The sequence below is a fragment of the Cololabis saira genome, chromosome 19, assembly GCF_033807715.1.
Source record: "Cololabis saira isolate AMF1-May2022 chromosome 19, fColSai1.1, whole genome shotgun sequence".
NCBI classification, from domain to species: Eukaryota; Metazoa; Chordata; class Actinopteri; order Beloniformes; family Belonidae; genus Cololabis; species Cololabis saira.
In genome coordinates, this window is record NC_084605.1 from 31,821,426 (window position 1) to 31,835,380 (window position 13,955).

A 13,955-nucleotide genomic window follows, 5' to 3' on the forward strand; every position below is an offset into this window, starting at 1 on the left:
CTGCAAGTTATCGCCGCTGCCATCTGTGTTTTTAAATGGAGCCATGCCCATAACTTTGCCTCTGATGTGTTTGGCGAATGACAGTGAAGGGGAATGGTGAATCCAGACTTTGATGTACAGTATCACCGCTTCTGCATTTTAAAGTGGTCTTTGTCAAATAATCCCATAATTTGTTTTGCTGTGGGTTCCTGTTTATCCAAGGTTGTATTCAAGACCTGGAAGGGATCAAAGAAGTAAAAAAAAAAAAAAAAAAGTTTTTTTTTTATGCCCTGATATGGATAACCGTGGTATTCAAAGAGGGTGTATTATTTTTCCCATGACTGTAATTATTGCATTCCAGTCTTGCTCCCACTGGTCTGAAATGGCCAAAAAAGACACTTCTTGCCTGTTTGAAGAGAGCCTGCTTGCCTCCAGCTACTGTACATGAATAGATTGATATCGCTCTCGACGATGCTTTTGCTCGCCCCAGAAGACCGCCAGCTCCAGTTAGTGTGGGAAAGCACCCCATGTAGATGGGCTTGTTCCAAAGCTCCTTAATACGAGTACCCCTGAAATGCTGCGTCATCTGTGTGATCCAGGTGTTGGTAGGGAGATCTTTAGGTAGTTGTTTACACCCCCCCTTCCACTCTTCCTGCTAACCTAAACAACTCTTTCCTGGCTTTGAGTTGCATGTGAGCTTTGAACAGAGGTCACTGAAGGTGAAGGGAATTCAGCTTTTTTTCTGCTAAAAAAAAACCCAACTGAATTTATAACAGATTGTTTGGTAAGATTTAGGGCTGGGGATCGATTCAAATGTCAAGAATCGATTCGATTCCGATTCTTAAGATTCAGAATCGATTATCAAGATTTGATTCGATCCGATTCGATTCCGATATTGATTTGGGTTGGTGTTATTATAACAGTTTTTTGAGCTGTTGCATGAATGATATGACTGTAGTTATGCAAAATATTACTACTAGTATTATATTGAGATTAAACAGAAAGTATTGGCAGCTAATGATGCTGTAAGGACCAATCAGCTCCCAGAATGCTGATAGAACTGCTTTCAGAAACATCGTGGGTCAGAATTACCAAACAGATCCAGGGAGGAAACAGAGACGGATGAAATAGTTTTTATTTTTTCCCACATTCCGTTTTTATTTGTTCAATTTTCGGTCTATTTTTTGGTTTTTAATTAATTAATTTTTTGCAAATGTAACCCCAAGACAGTATATAAAGTAATGAAATATAGACAATTTATGTAATTATAACCTAACACTTTAATGTTTTCATACCTTTAAACATATTTAAAGGCAAAAACATGGCACCAGTTATTCTCGTCTCCAACAAAACATTCCTTTTTTGGGGATAAACAAAAAAATAACCAAAAGTTGTGATGTAATGATGAAAAAAAAATACATAAATAAATAAAAGAAAATTAAAAAAAATCCCCCCCAAAAAAAAAAATTAAAAAATTAAAAAATTTTAAAATCGATCTTTAGACATATGAATCGATTTTTAGGAATTAATATGAGAATCGATTTAGAATTGGGAAATTGATTTTTTCAACACAGGCCTAGTAAGATTTTGGATTGAAGGTGACGATGAAGATGACATGGTTAGTAGATGAGTGAAATGATCGACTCATCGAAGAGAAAACAATCGTCTTTTGTGCCATTCCCCACCCCCCCAATTAATGACGGATCATGGCGGTGGCAGAGTGCACGCGAATGCAGTTGACAGTGTTTTAACTTCCTCAGGGGAGGACCGGGAATGACTGGATATGAACAGAAGGAAGCAGGCAGCATGGTGGCCATGAAACATTCATGCACCTGGGGAGTCTTTGCATAAGGAGAACAAGCCGAGGCAGTAATGCAATAAAGAGCAGGGGACTTCAAACGGCTCTGTTTGTCCTCTTACTCCAGCGTCTTACATATACTGCATTAAAATTGCATGCAGTGATATGATAATAAAACATTATTTACTTTTAGAATAATCTAATTACCGTGAGCTGCAAGATAATTGGGACCACAGGTGCGCGGCTGGTTATAGCTGAAAGCTGGACGACAGAAGGTGAGTTATTCCCAGCCCCTTGACTGATCTGCTTCGGCGTGTCAACGAGGCGACAGTGTGCCAAATGTGGACATCCCCACTTGTGCTGGTCGAACATTTGTCCGTCCTAAACTCATCCTGCAGCGAGGGGAGTAGGGAAATGGCCAAATGAAGAGGAGAATAGGTGAGGTAATATTTAGACAGCTGCACATGTAGAGTCTCCATCGCTGTCAGTAGTGTGTATACGTGTATCTATCTATGTGTGTGTGTGTTGGGGGGCTGAAGAGGTATTTTAGTGTACTCAGCTAGGCCTCAGACAACCTCCTGCTGCAGTATTGATGTCATTGCACCCTCCTGACAGCAGCCTGTAAATCACAAGTCACAGTTATCTATAGATTTACAAACACCTGCTTCCTCGGGCCTTATATCACGGCCGTATATTACATCCACGTGACGACGAGCTGAGAGGACCTGCTCGATCGTTTTTTTTGAAGTAAATACATTAGAAAGAACCTCTTTGAGAGCGCATTGTCCACGTCTGTGTCTCAGGGCCGTAGCAGCGCTCGTATGAGACAGCTGGTCACATGTCTGCCGTCCTGTGCTGCACTGGCCCCGTGCCTCGAGGTGGTGCACGGCAGCTGACTGCTCTGATTCACTGGGAAGTCGACTTGTGCGCTGTGCGCCTCACAATGGATTGACTCATGCGGGAGTCAACGGGAGCTTGTTCACTGTCCATCTCTCGGCTATTATGCTCCCAACTTTTTTGTTTGACTTCTTTGTTGCCTCTGTGTTTCGGTGGAGACAGTGGGTCCTTTCTGTCCTCCACATGAGCAGTGAGTTTCTCCCACCCCCCTCAGGTCCTGTGTCTTGTCCGTAGGAATGGGCGATATTTTACCGTTCACGATTTACCGTCAAAAAAATTCCTCACGATAAGAATTTGTCATCTCGCGGTAAAAATGATAAATTCCCGTTGATGTTTTTGTGTAAAACTGATTTATTGTTCTGAGTTAAATCCACGCACAACGTACGTGAAGGAAGGAAGGAAGGAAGGAAGGAAGGAAGGAAGGAAGGAAGGAAGGAAGGAAGGAAGGAAGGAAGGAAGGAAGGAAGGAAGGAAGGAAGGAAGGAAGGAAGGAAGGAAGGAAGGAAGGAAGGAAGGAAGGAAGGAAGGAAGGAAGGAAGGAAGGAAGGAAGGAAGGAAGGAAGGAAGGAAGGAAGGAGAGAGCAGGAGGAAAGAAGGAAGGAAGGAAACAAGGAAGAAAACAAGGAAAGAAGGAAGGAAGGGAGAAAAGAGGAAAGGAAGAAGGAAGGAAGGGAAAAAGGAAGGAAGGAAGGAAGGAAGGAAGGGAAAAAGGAAGGAAGGAAGGAAGGAAGGAAGGAAGGAAGAAAACAAGGAAAGAAGGAAGGAAGGGAGAAAAGAGGAAGGGAAGAAGGAAGGAGAGAGCAGGAGGAAAGAAGGAAGGAAGGAAGGGAAGGAAGGAAAGAAAGAAGGAAGGAAGGAAGGGAAGGAAGGAAAGAAAGAAGGAAGGAAGGAAACAAGGAAAGAATGAAGGAAGGAGAGAGCAGGAGGAAAGAAGGAAGGAAGGAAGGAAGCAAGGAAGGAAGGAAGGAAGGAAGGAAGGGAGGGAGGGAGAAAACAAGGAAAAGAGGAAGGAAGGGAGAAAAGAGGAAGGGAAGAAGGAAGGAAGGAAGGAAATGAGCCTGAAAGAAAGAAAGAAAGAAAGAAAGAAAGAAAGAAAGAAAGAAAGAAAGAAAGAAAGAAAGAAAGAAAGAAAGAAAGAAAGAAAGAAAGAAAGAAAGAAAGAAAGAAAGAAAGAAAGAAAGAAAGAAAGAAAGAAAGAAAGAAAGAAAGAAAGAAAGAAAGAGGATAAATTCCCATTGATGAGGTTTTTGTGTAACAAACATGGCGGATCTGAGAGTGAGATAGATTTATAGTTGAAAAGGTGGAGTTGAATTGGTATTTATTTTATCCTCATTTTTATCGTTATCGGGATAAATGCCAGAAATTATCATGATACATTTTTTAGTCCATACCGCCCATCCCTACTTGTCCGAGGGAAGGGTGCGGACAGCCGGTCAGTCCCCGGCTCGCTTACTTTCACCGACGTTAACGCCCCTTTCACCGCCGGCCTCTGAGACCTGTTGCGTCCGATAAACGACTCGCTTTCCGTGCCGCGGTTCGCCCGGTGACGGCATGCAGAAATGCAACATCAGATCTCCACCTGCGGGCTCTGCCGCTCCCCCCATCATATCAGGACATGTGCACCACCCGCGCAGCGGCCACTAATTGCTGCTGGATATTAGAGCGGGGGTCTCTTAAGACACTGACCTTGCTTTAGCCAATCAGATCACAGCGTGTTACCAGGCCGGAGCTGTGATCAGAGTGAGTCTCCTCGGCATGAACAGGAGGAATTAATTATTCAGGCCGGCTGCTCGTACCTTTTTTGGCCGGACCATGTTAAATGACATCTATGACGGCGTCTGACACGACAGATTAATAGTGACACGACACCATCAAAGCCGGGAAAGCACAAAAGACCGGCCAAAACGGACCGCCGTGTACCGAATCCAAACACAAAGAGAGCAAGAATCCAGATATTTGCTCCGGTAATGGCTGGTGATCTCCTAATCCAGATTAATTTGACCCATTGTTACATTAAAATGGTGAATGTTGCACATAAATAGGTCCAAATGAAGCATTGATTGTGTCAGCGGTGTTGCAGCAAAACGATAAAAAAAAAACTGTCAACTGCAGCAGCTCTAACAGCTCTTGTGAGTAAACAGCTGTAAATAGTGCTGAGCAGCAGCAAGGTTACCGGCTCTAGTCGCATCTGCATTATGCTAATGTGATGAGCGCAGGAAGCCATAGGAGGCTGGTTGCACTGCGCTACAGGAGACACGAGCGTGCAAATCTTCGGGGTGGCTGATTGCTCAAGAAGCGAGAGAGGAGAAAGATTTGAGAGGGAAGCAGCCAGAACTGGACCTCACTTCCAGCGTCGGGGGCAGATTCTGATGCTCAGCCCTCCTTTGATATGTTTTCCTCTCTGCCCCCAAATGTTCTTATCGCAGCCCTCAAGCAAACATGCAAACAGTCTGGCCCGTGTGTTTCCAGTCACATGCAGTTCTGGAGAATCGGCAGCCTGTCTGTCCCTGGTATTTCCTGGGTCTTCGTAAACACACTCTGTGTGTTTCTCTCTCTCTCTCTCTTTTTCTCCCCGTCTCACACACACACACACACACACACACACACACACACACAGAAACGCAGCATTTAAACCAACAATAGTGCCGTGATGAAGCAGAACAAATTACAGTTTAGAGCAGCAAATTAAGCTTCATTAGTTTCAAAACAGGGGAACTTTTTAGTTATTTTGATCTTATTACATGCGACCATGAAACATATTCACACTTTCAGCTTAGAAGTGTCATAGATGGGCTTTTTGTGATGCACATAAATCTTTTTAGAAGTGCCACAAGCATCTCTGAAGCCATTAATGGATGTTGTTTATGCACAAATACTATTATGAGGCCAGTCTCTCTCGCTAACCTATGTGCATTAAATCATTATCAGCTTTAACCAGTTGAAATGCGTGTGTGTGTGTGAGAACTGGATCACAGAAATTGATTTTGGAGTGTTAAAAGTTCAGGGTTCAATGCATAATTGAAAGCGTAGTCTGCTGTTTAAAGGGTGAAGAATCATTTTATGTGGCTTAAGCTCTTCTGAATGTGGGTTTTTCCCGTGTATTGTTTTAGTCGGCTGCTAGAGAGGGTTAATGTGCTTAGGATGGATGCAGATGTTCGGGCCCGAAGCTGCCAAGTTTTAAAGTAAAAGTGCATGCGCCGAAATCGTGAGCCCGTCAGCCTACATTTCTCTCTCCAGATGCTTTCAGATCTGCCAGTATCTCCAACCCCTAATCTCCTTTTTTACCCATTCATTTGCCATCTAACGTCATTTCACGGTGTTGATACAGAATCGGAGAATTCAATAGCCGAACATGTATGCTTGGATTATAATTTAGATTCTCTGTGGGGGATGTAGGTCAGCTGAAAGACTATTTCCTCAAATATTGTAATCCCCATTTGTTCTGGTTTTTTTTCACCAGGAACCAAAAGCTCTGGGCTCTTTCTCTGACTACAATGCCCTGAGCAGGACAGTGGCTCCCAACGCGCTCGTCTCCCGTCCTATACTCGCGTGCAGGTTTGTCTTCTTACTTGTGGTAAAACACGGGGCTTGTCGTGCTTTGAGCTTGAACTTTCTGCTCCTCGGTTTTTTGACCGCTCTGCTTCGCTGCGGCGTTTGAAAAAACGACGGGGGTCGTGTTTACGGTTGACCTGGGGGGGAAGAAAGGTCACCAGGATATACCCGTTTAACCTTTCAGGAGACTAACGCAGAGAAAGGAAGTCATTCATTGAGTTTCCAGTGATAAAGCCCGGGCGAAATGGTTAACTCCGTCTCCCTTTTCATTGACGAATCCTGACAAATCAACTGAAATATTGCAGTTATTTTAATATTGCTGATTATGGCTTACAGTTTAAGATTACGATTCCCAGAATATTCAAATTTTTTGAGATAGGATATTTGAGTTTTCTTAAACTGTAAGCCATGATCAGCAATTTTAAAATAATAAAAGGCTTGCAATATTTCAGTTGATTTGTAATGAATCCAGAATGGATGACATTTTTGTTTTTGTAATTGCATTACAGAAAATAACAATATTATAATTTTCTGAGACAGTCCTGTATGCATGAAATCCTGTGCACTTTGCTACTTTTCAGCTCTTTTCGTGCAACATCTTGTGTCATTCATTGAGCTTCCAGTGATAAAGCCCGGGCGAAATGGTTAACTCCGTCTCCCTTTTCATTGACGAGTCCTGTTTCACCACCGCTCCGTGTCTTAGCTGTGGCGCTCCGAGCGAACGCCGCGCCTGTTCCTCCGGCTTTAAGGGATAGTTTTGTGAAACCATGCATGAGAAGGAAAAAATTGATTTGTTTATGTATCATTTCGGCATAATGGGTTTTGCCCTGATTCAGTGACAAACCCAGGTGTGTGTGGGGAGGGTTGGTGGTGGTGGTGGTGGAGGGGAGATTACTCCACTGGCTGCTGTGTTTATATTCTGCCTCTGTGTCGTCTAAAGCAGATAACACTTATGGCACAAGACAAAGCTTCCCATTGTGGAGTGAGCATTTCCAACAAAAGCCATTATGCTGGATCAATGCTCCCCGGAGAAATGACTGCTGCAAACGACACACAGAGATGGAGGATTGCATCAAAATTTCACTAGAGCTCCCCGGGCCTCTTTTTTTTGATGGTTCAGCAGTCCAAAGTACATACGGCATAACTGTAATTATCTGGATGTTTTTTACTCAGATTGCAAAATCCATGTGATGTTGGTGACACCTTAATGAAACGTGGCTAAAAGAAAAGAAAACAGGACATTAACTTATTTTCTTAAGGCTTTGACTCCAGTTTTTTGGTTTTATTTAATCATAATGTGGACAAAGAGTGAAGGTGAAGCAAATTCCGCTCTTTTGTGCTCAAAGCATAAAAAATATTAGTTTTGAAATCGTCAGCAGATACAATGAGAGCATTGTTCTCCGTTTTTGCACAGTGGCCTTGCAACTTCCTGTTTTAAGTCAGCAGGTGAAGAAATGAGTTATTTGGCACCGTCTTGGTGATATGGCGCTATTTTATGCCAGAGCGCTCTTAATGCAAGGTTGTGGTTTCCAGAGGTGGCATGAATGTTGATAAATGTAGACCTAGCAAACCTTATAAAGTGTTTTAAGCAGCCGGGTCTAAAGTGTGCCTTTCAGAAACAACAGAACTTTCTCCCCAAGAAAAACAGAAATGTTCTGAATGACCAGCCCCCCCGTCAGTCATCGACAGTTTCAGTTGACGGTTTCAGCAGCACATCTCCCAAACTGCTCTTTCCTAAAGTGTATGAGGGCAGAATGGAAATCTGAAAGTTATTAGAAGATCTGTATCATCAACCATGACTTGAAGTAAGTCTGATGTCCAGTCTTAAACCAGCAGCTGTAATAGGAACTTTGGTCTCCAGCAAAAAACATACAGAAGCTTTTTATAACCTGTTTGGAAAAAAATAAGTCTTAAACTACTGGAGATAAGATAATTTACAGGACTGCCTCAGAAAATTAGAATATTGTGATAAAGTTCTTTATTTTCTGTAATGCAATTTAAAAAAAAACAAAAATGTCATACAGTTGATTTGTACATTACAAATCAACTGAAATATTGCAAGCCTTTTATTATTTTAATTGCTGATTATGGCTTACAGTTTAAGATTAAGATTCCCAGAATATTGTAATTTTTTGAGATAGGATATTTGAGTTTTCTTTAGCTGTAAACCATGATCAGCAATATTAAAATAATAAAAGGCTTGCAATATTTCAGTTGATTTGTAATGAATCCAGAATGTATGACATTTTTGTTTTTGTAATTGCATTACAGAAAATAACAATATTCAAATTTTCTGAGACAGTCCTGTATGCATGAAATCCTGTGCAGTTTGCTACTTTTCAGCTCTTTTCGTGCAACATCTTGTGTAGTTTCACTAAAAACACCTGATATTTCATAGTGACTTCTGCAGCAGAGCAAACCTCCGATATGTTGCCACTCTGTTAGAAACCATCTTCATTTGTCTAAATCGGTCTGACGAAGCCTCATATTAGCTTTGGCTTAAACACTAAAAAGCATTTTACATGAAAGGACTGCAGATCATAAGGAAGCGCTCTTTCCAAAGGCAGTATGGACAGTTAAAAGGACTAACAGCTCTTTCATTAAACATTGGACACATTAATAAAGTGAGGAGATGTGCATCTAGTCATTTCTGTTAGCTTTCCCCTTTGAAAGAGACAAGTCCTACGAGAGAAAAATGGGAGCATTTGTAATCTAATGCCCCCAATTTGTTAAACCGTGGCTGGCGACTTCGTCCGACTTCGTCATCGGCCTGCAGCTCGTCTCGGACGGTTCCACTTCACAGTAGCATGTGTATGTATGGACTGCTCATTTAGCCTGTTTTGCTCATGTTGGACATCTATGCCCACAGGTCAAATGAGACCCAATTTAAAATACACGGTCAGAAAATATGGGAGAAGTATTTCTTGCTTGTAGAGGACGGAGCTGAACGCTCTGAAAGTCCTCCTCCATCTGTCTGCATGACTGCGTGGTACATGGAGCTGTGCGGTGGTGGATCTGCTGGAGGGGGTGGCGGCAGCGGCGAGTGTGTGTGTGTGTGTGTGTGTGTGTTTGTAGTGTGTGTGTGGGGGGGGGGGTGTTTCTGTAAATAGCCCACCCCGCATTAGGAATCACCATGCTGGGGCTCTGCTCCGTGCAGCCCTGACCTCAGCACCCCACCTCACCGCCGCTCACATTTGTTCACAGCGCATGCCGCCGTGGAAGCCACTGCCGACTGTTTCTGAGCCGTATCCAGGTCAGATCTCAAGCACTCTCCCCGGCGAAGCGCTGGCGCCGCTGACCCCGGCGCCCTCCTCGCTGCCAGCCACTGTCAAAATAACAAGCCGCTCGCTCGCTCTCGCGCGGAGGGGCCTCCGCTGCTACTGTTACGAAATCACGCTGTCCCCATTCGGGTCTGCAGATATATCGACGTTCGGATAAATTTCCAGCACAAAACAAGAGCGCCTGTTTTGATTTGATTCTCAGCCTTTATCTACATTAAGCTGTTAAAAAAGCATTTGCCTTGCAGCCTATGTGCAGTGGATAAGTGTGCTTGGAAGTAGGTCATTGATTTGGAACTTGGACACTGATTATGTGCTGGCCTAGAAATGGGCTATAATCGGTGTCTCTCATACCAAAACAGCTTCCCATAACTGGCAGTTATTTCAAGGTCAGGAAACAGCAGCGTCACATTTCTACACACGCAGACAATATCTGTTTACCCCCTTTTTTTCTTAGATTCAACACATCGCTGCTTCAAGAATTCATCCTCATTTTCAGATCCATAACCTGAGAAGAAAGAATCTGAATATCTCGTTGATCTGTCTTTATGCAGCTAGAATGTGCCAAACCTGCAGGCATGCCCCGTTCTGTCCTTGATGAGGGTATGATGTGCTCATTTGGATGCCATTTGAGCCAATAATGTAAATATTCATCGTCATTGAGCAAGCCAAGACATGATCTAATCCGTCTCTGGCATAAAGTCTCCAGCCAGCACGCTCTCCTGGAATATGTGCACAAAGGGAGTTTTCTTCACGGCCATGTTGGGATGAATCAAAGCTGGGAATTAACTGTCAGCCAGCATCATCACAGCTCCCTCTCTCTCTTGACTCTCCTCGTAGCGTGGGGCGTGCGCAGGATTTATTTCTGCGGTTGATTTTCCTTAAACACCCTCAGGACGAAGACTTGATATCGCTTTGTAAATCGTATCTCTGTATAGATTCCCTCTGCTTACCGTACAAACTGTTTTGCTTGAAGAACTAGTTGTACTTGATGGAGGCTGTGAGGGTCATGAGGGCATGATTGTGTGCTCTGCTCTCTTCCTTCATCTTGGCTGGTGCAGGGGAAGAGTAAACGATCGGAGTGTGAATGGAGACCTGGGGCCTCATGAACAAAACGTGCGGCGCACAAAAAAACGTGCATACGCCACTTTCTACGCTCACGGTCGGATGTGCGAAACGTGATTTGAACGTGGAAAGTTGCGGCCTTTCATGCACATATCATGTCTGGCGTACGCACTTTTCTGGGGTTTTGTCCGTTGGCGACACTCGTTGGTGATGCAGTAAAGTGCAGAATATGAGGAAACGTGACGTCAACAATAAGTTCACGACCACGTGAAGGACACGACAGTCCCCACATCACCAGATAAGTTACACAAGAGTGGAGCTGCAACTATCTCACAATCAACCACATGATCTGAACAAACAACTAAAGGAGCTCAACGATGGAACCTGCAAATCCTGATGGAGCTTTGGCTCCGTTAGAGGAACCTGCTGATGCAGGATCAGGAGCGAGTCTTCAGGGACCAGACCGATCTGCTGGTTCAGGAATAACACCGTGTCCTAACTGCATGCGACGCGAGCGAGCGTCAGAGACGAAAACAATTCCATTGCTTTATTTTCTATTGGACTGTCCAAACTGGCCGCGAGCGACGCAGCGCAACGTTTTGAGCTGATCATTTGTTGGACGCCCTGCTTCTATTTTCTTCCTGTCGCTGGCGTTGAGCCGGTTGAAAGCGCTGTAGGAAACGGTTATTTCAATACAAAAACCTCAATAAAGTGGCAGCTGGCTGGAGGGAGATCGCCAGGGAGCTGGAAGATTCTGATAATAAGATAATATATAATAATAAGATAATAATAGGATAATATTTTTTTTCTGCCACTTTATTGAGGCTTTTGTAGTGAAATGAGGAGGTATCATAGAGATAACTTCTCATTTCAACTAACTGGATCAGCCGTTCCTCATCCATGACCGTTTCCTACAGCGCTTTCAACCGGCTTTCAACACGAGCGACAGGAAGAAAATAGAAGAACATTTAAATATCACAATATCAAGCTTGTTTTCTGTTTAGAAACTACAAACGTAGGAAGGTTACAAGTACTCACCCATCTTTTACTTGTCTCTTTACTCTTAGGAATTATTTTAGGAGTTTCTTTCAGGAGCGCACGGGCGGGTAGTGCGGTGAATAAAGGCTGATTTATGGTTCCGCGTAAAATCGACGGCGTAGCCTACGGCGTAGGGTCCACGGCGACGCGGACCGTTCGGTGCGTGCGCCGCGTAGCCTATGCCGTAGGGTCTGCGTTGGTGTAACGCGGAACCATAAATCAGCCTTTTAAAAAGCGAGTTTCAGCTGTCAATCAAAATAACGTGGGGGGCCGATAACGCGTTCAGTGTGGACAGAGAGCGTCCGATGCCACGCAGTGCGACGCGATAGTCGGACGCTCGCGTGCAGTTAGGACAGGCTGTAAGACTGGACCATCAGCTGGTTTAGGTACCAAGAGGATCCTTCTGGATCTCTGTCCTGAACTGGACCAGCTGCTCCGGTTCAGACCAACATGATGCTTTCAGCTGGAGCTGCTACAGGACGGACATCTCTGTCACCATGACGACCGTATGGGACGAGGACTGGAGATAAAAGCCAGATCCTAAAACATCCCATAACTGTGTCTGGACAGAAAAACATTAAAACACATTTTGCAGCAAAAACACAGTTCTGTAAAGTTGTCTTTTAAAATAAAACTAAGATGTCATGGGAAGGTTGGTTGGTACGAACTGATGTGACTCAGAAATGAATGAATGAAGTTGAATGAATGAAGTTTTTATTGAATGTTTAGGCAACTTTCAGAGTCTGATATGGAGTCGGCTGCAGCTGCTGCAGGTCCAGAAAGTGTTTCTCCGTTGATGGACCGGGACACCGACTGGTCTCTCCTCCTGCGGTTGCACAACTTCGAGTTACAGCAACTTTGCTCTTTATTTCTCACGTTTGCACCTCAATAATCCCGTTGGCACAAGTTGTCTTTATTTCTGCAGCAGAGGAATCAGATCGTGATGCTTCATGTTTTAAATATACGTTTATATTGTTCATATTGCTTATGAGAGAGGTGATCGCAGAGATCCACAATGTGTGAGACTCAATACACGTGTACATTGGGCTTAATCCGTCAGTATATAATACGCGTGACAATAAAGCGGAACGAGGAGCCGTTTCTCATCCCACCACTCCCCCCCAAATAAATAATTTTTTCCAGGCCTCAACTTTTGACAGGACTATCTCCAGCTCACAGCCAGTGATTGTTTTTATTTGTTTTACTTGTTTTTGCAAGTTCCTTGTTAGGATGAGCGGTTTTTAATGGATAATTATCCTCTTTATCATATTCAAATATATCTACTTGAGGGAGGAGACAGGGCGGAGTTTTGTGTACCCGCATGTGCAAAGAAACCTGCGTGGATTTGGGCGTACACACAGTTTTGAACATCTGAATTTTTTTTTTGCGTACGCAAAAATTCCACGCACGGATTCACGTTGAAATCCACGCACGTTTTGTTCATGAGGCCCCTGTTGTTTTACCTTCCCCGCTGTGTTTCTGTGTTCTTTCATAGTTAAGGGAACGTCTTGTCGCAACGATTCCAGGAAGAGACCCAAAGAGAAAGTCAGATTTTGCATATGATCTCAGGTTTGCATGAGCGCGGTCATGTGATGGCTCCGCCCACCCCACTGCCAGTCCCACGTTAAAAACGTGTCTCATGTTCTCGGCATGTGGCCGTTTAAATGAGCGCTTTGAATTTGTTTAGTCGGGGGAAGCAACAACCAACAAGGCACGGACAAAAATCTCCCTCGAATAATAAAAAAAAAAACCTGACATCAGGAGCAACAGCTGCAGGCTGCGGCACTGAGAGGAGATGGAGGGAGAGAAGGAGGGGAAAAAAAAAGAGGGAGGAGAACAATTGACCAGAAGCGACACGGGAAAGAGAGGTGACCTGATTGCTCAGCTGGCCAAGAGCACGGGAAGGAAGCAGCAGGAAAGGCTGGTCCCCTCAGTCTGGCCTGGCTCTGTGCTGCTTCAGATGGGTCCCTCGGAGGCCTTCCTCTCCTCCATTTCCCCTGCCACACCCCCACCCCCCCCCACCCCCAACCTCCTTCCCTCGCTGCTGCCTGTCACGGCTCACTACATCGGGACAAAATGATCAGCTCTCACCTCCTCATGAACATGGGTCATCTTGGGAGCCACGCAAAGGCTGAGCCCTTTGTATTAGATAGGGATCACTGATACGTGAGAGGAGGAGGAGCGGCGGCTGCAGGAGGAGGCTGCAGAAGTCAATATTGTCGTGCTTTTTTACAGCACACATATGCCAGGGTGTTTAATTTTTATTATTTTATTCATTAGCAGTGGCCTCCAGGTTACCAATTTTGCGGCGCTATTAATTTCATCCTTGCCGCTATCGAGGAATGATT

At 44.2% G+C, this 13,955-nt stretch overlaps 1 protein-coding gene across 10 annotated transcripts in view; it reads left to right on the forward strand.

Moving 5' to 3' along the window:
• Nucleotides 1-13,955, forward strand: part of LOC133418761 (zinc finger MIZ domain-containing protein 1-like) — a 165,337-nt gene that overhangs the window by 60,723 nt on the left and 90,659 nt on the right. For 2 of the 10 annotated variants that reach the window (XM_061707577.1, XM_061707585.1), the window contains exon 3: nucleotides 6,135-6,229. The exons of the other annotated variants lie outside the window; for them this stretch is intronic. The gene's annotated coding sequence lies outside the window, so the exon portion shown is untranslated. The remainder of the gene's footprint in view (nucleotides 1-6,134; nucleotides 6,230-13,955) is intronic. 10 annotated transcript variants of the gene reach the window in all.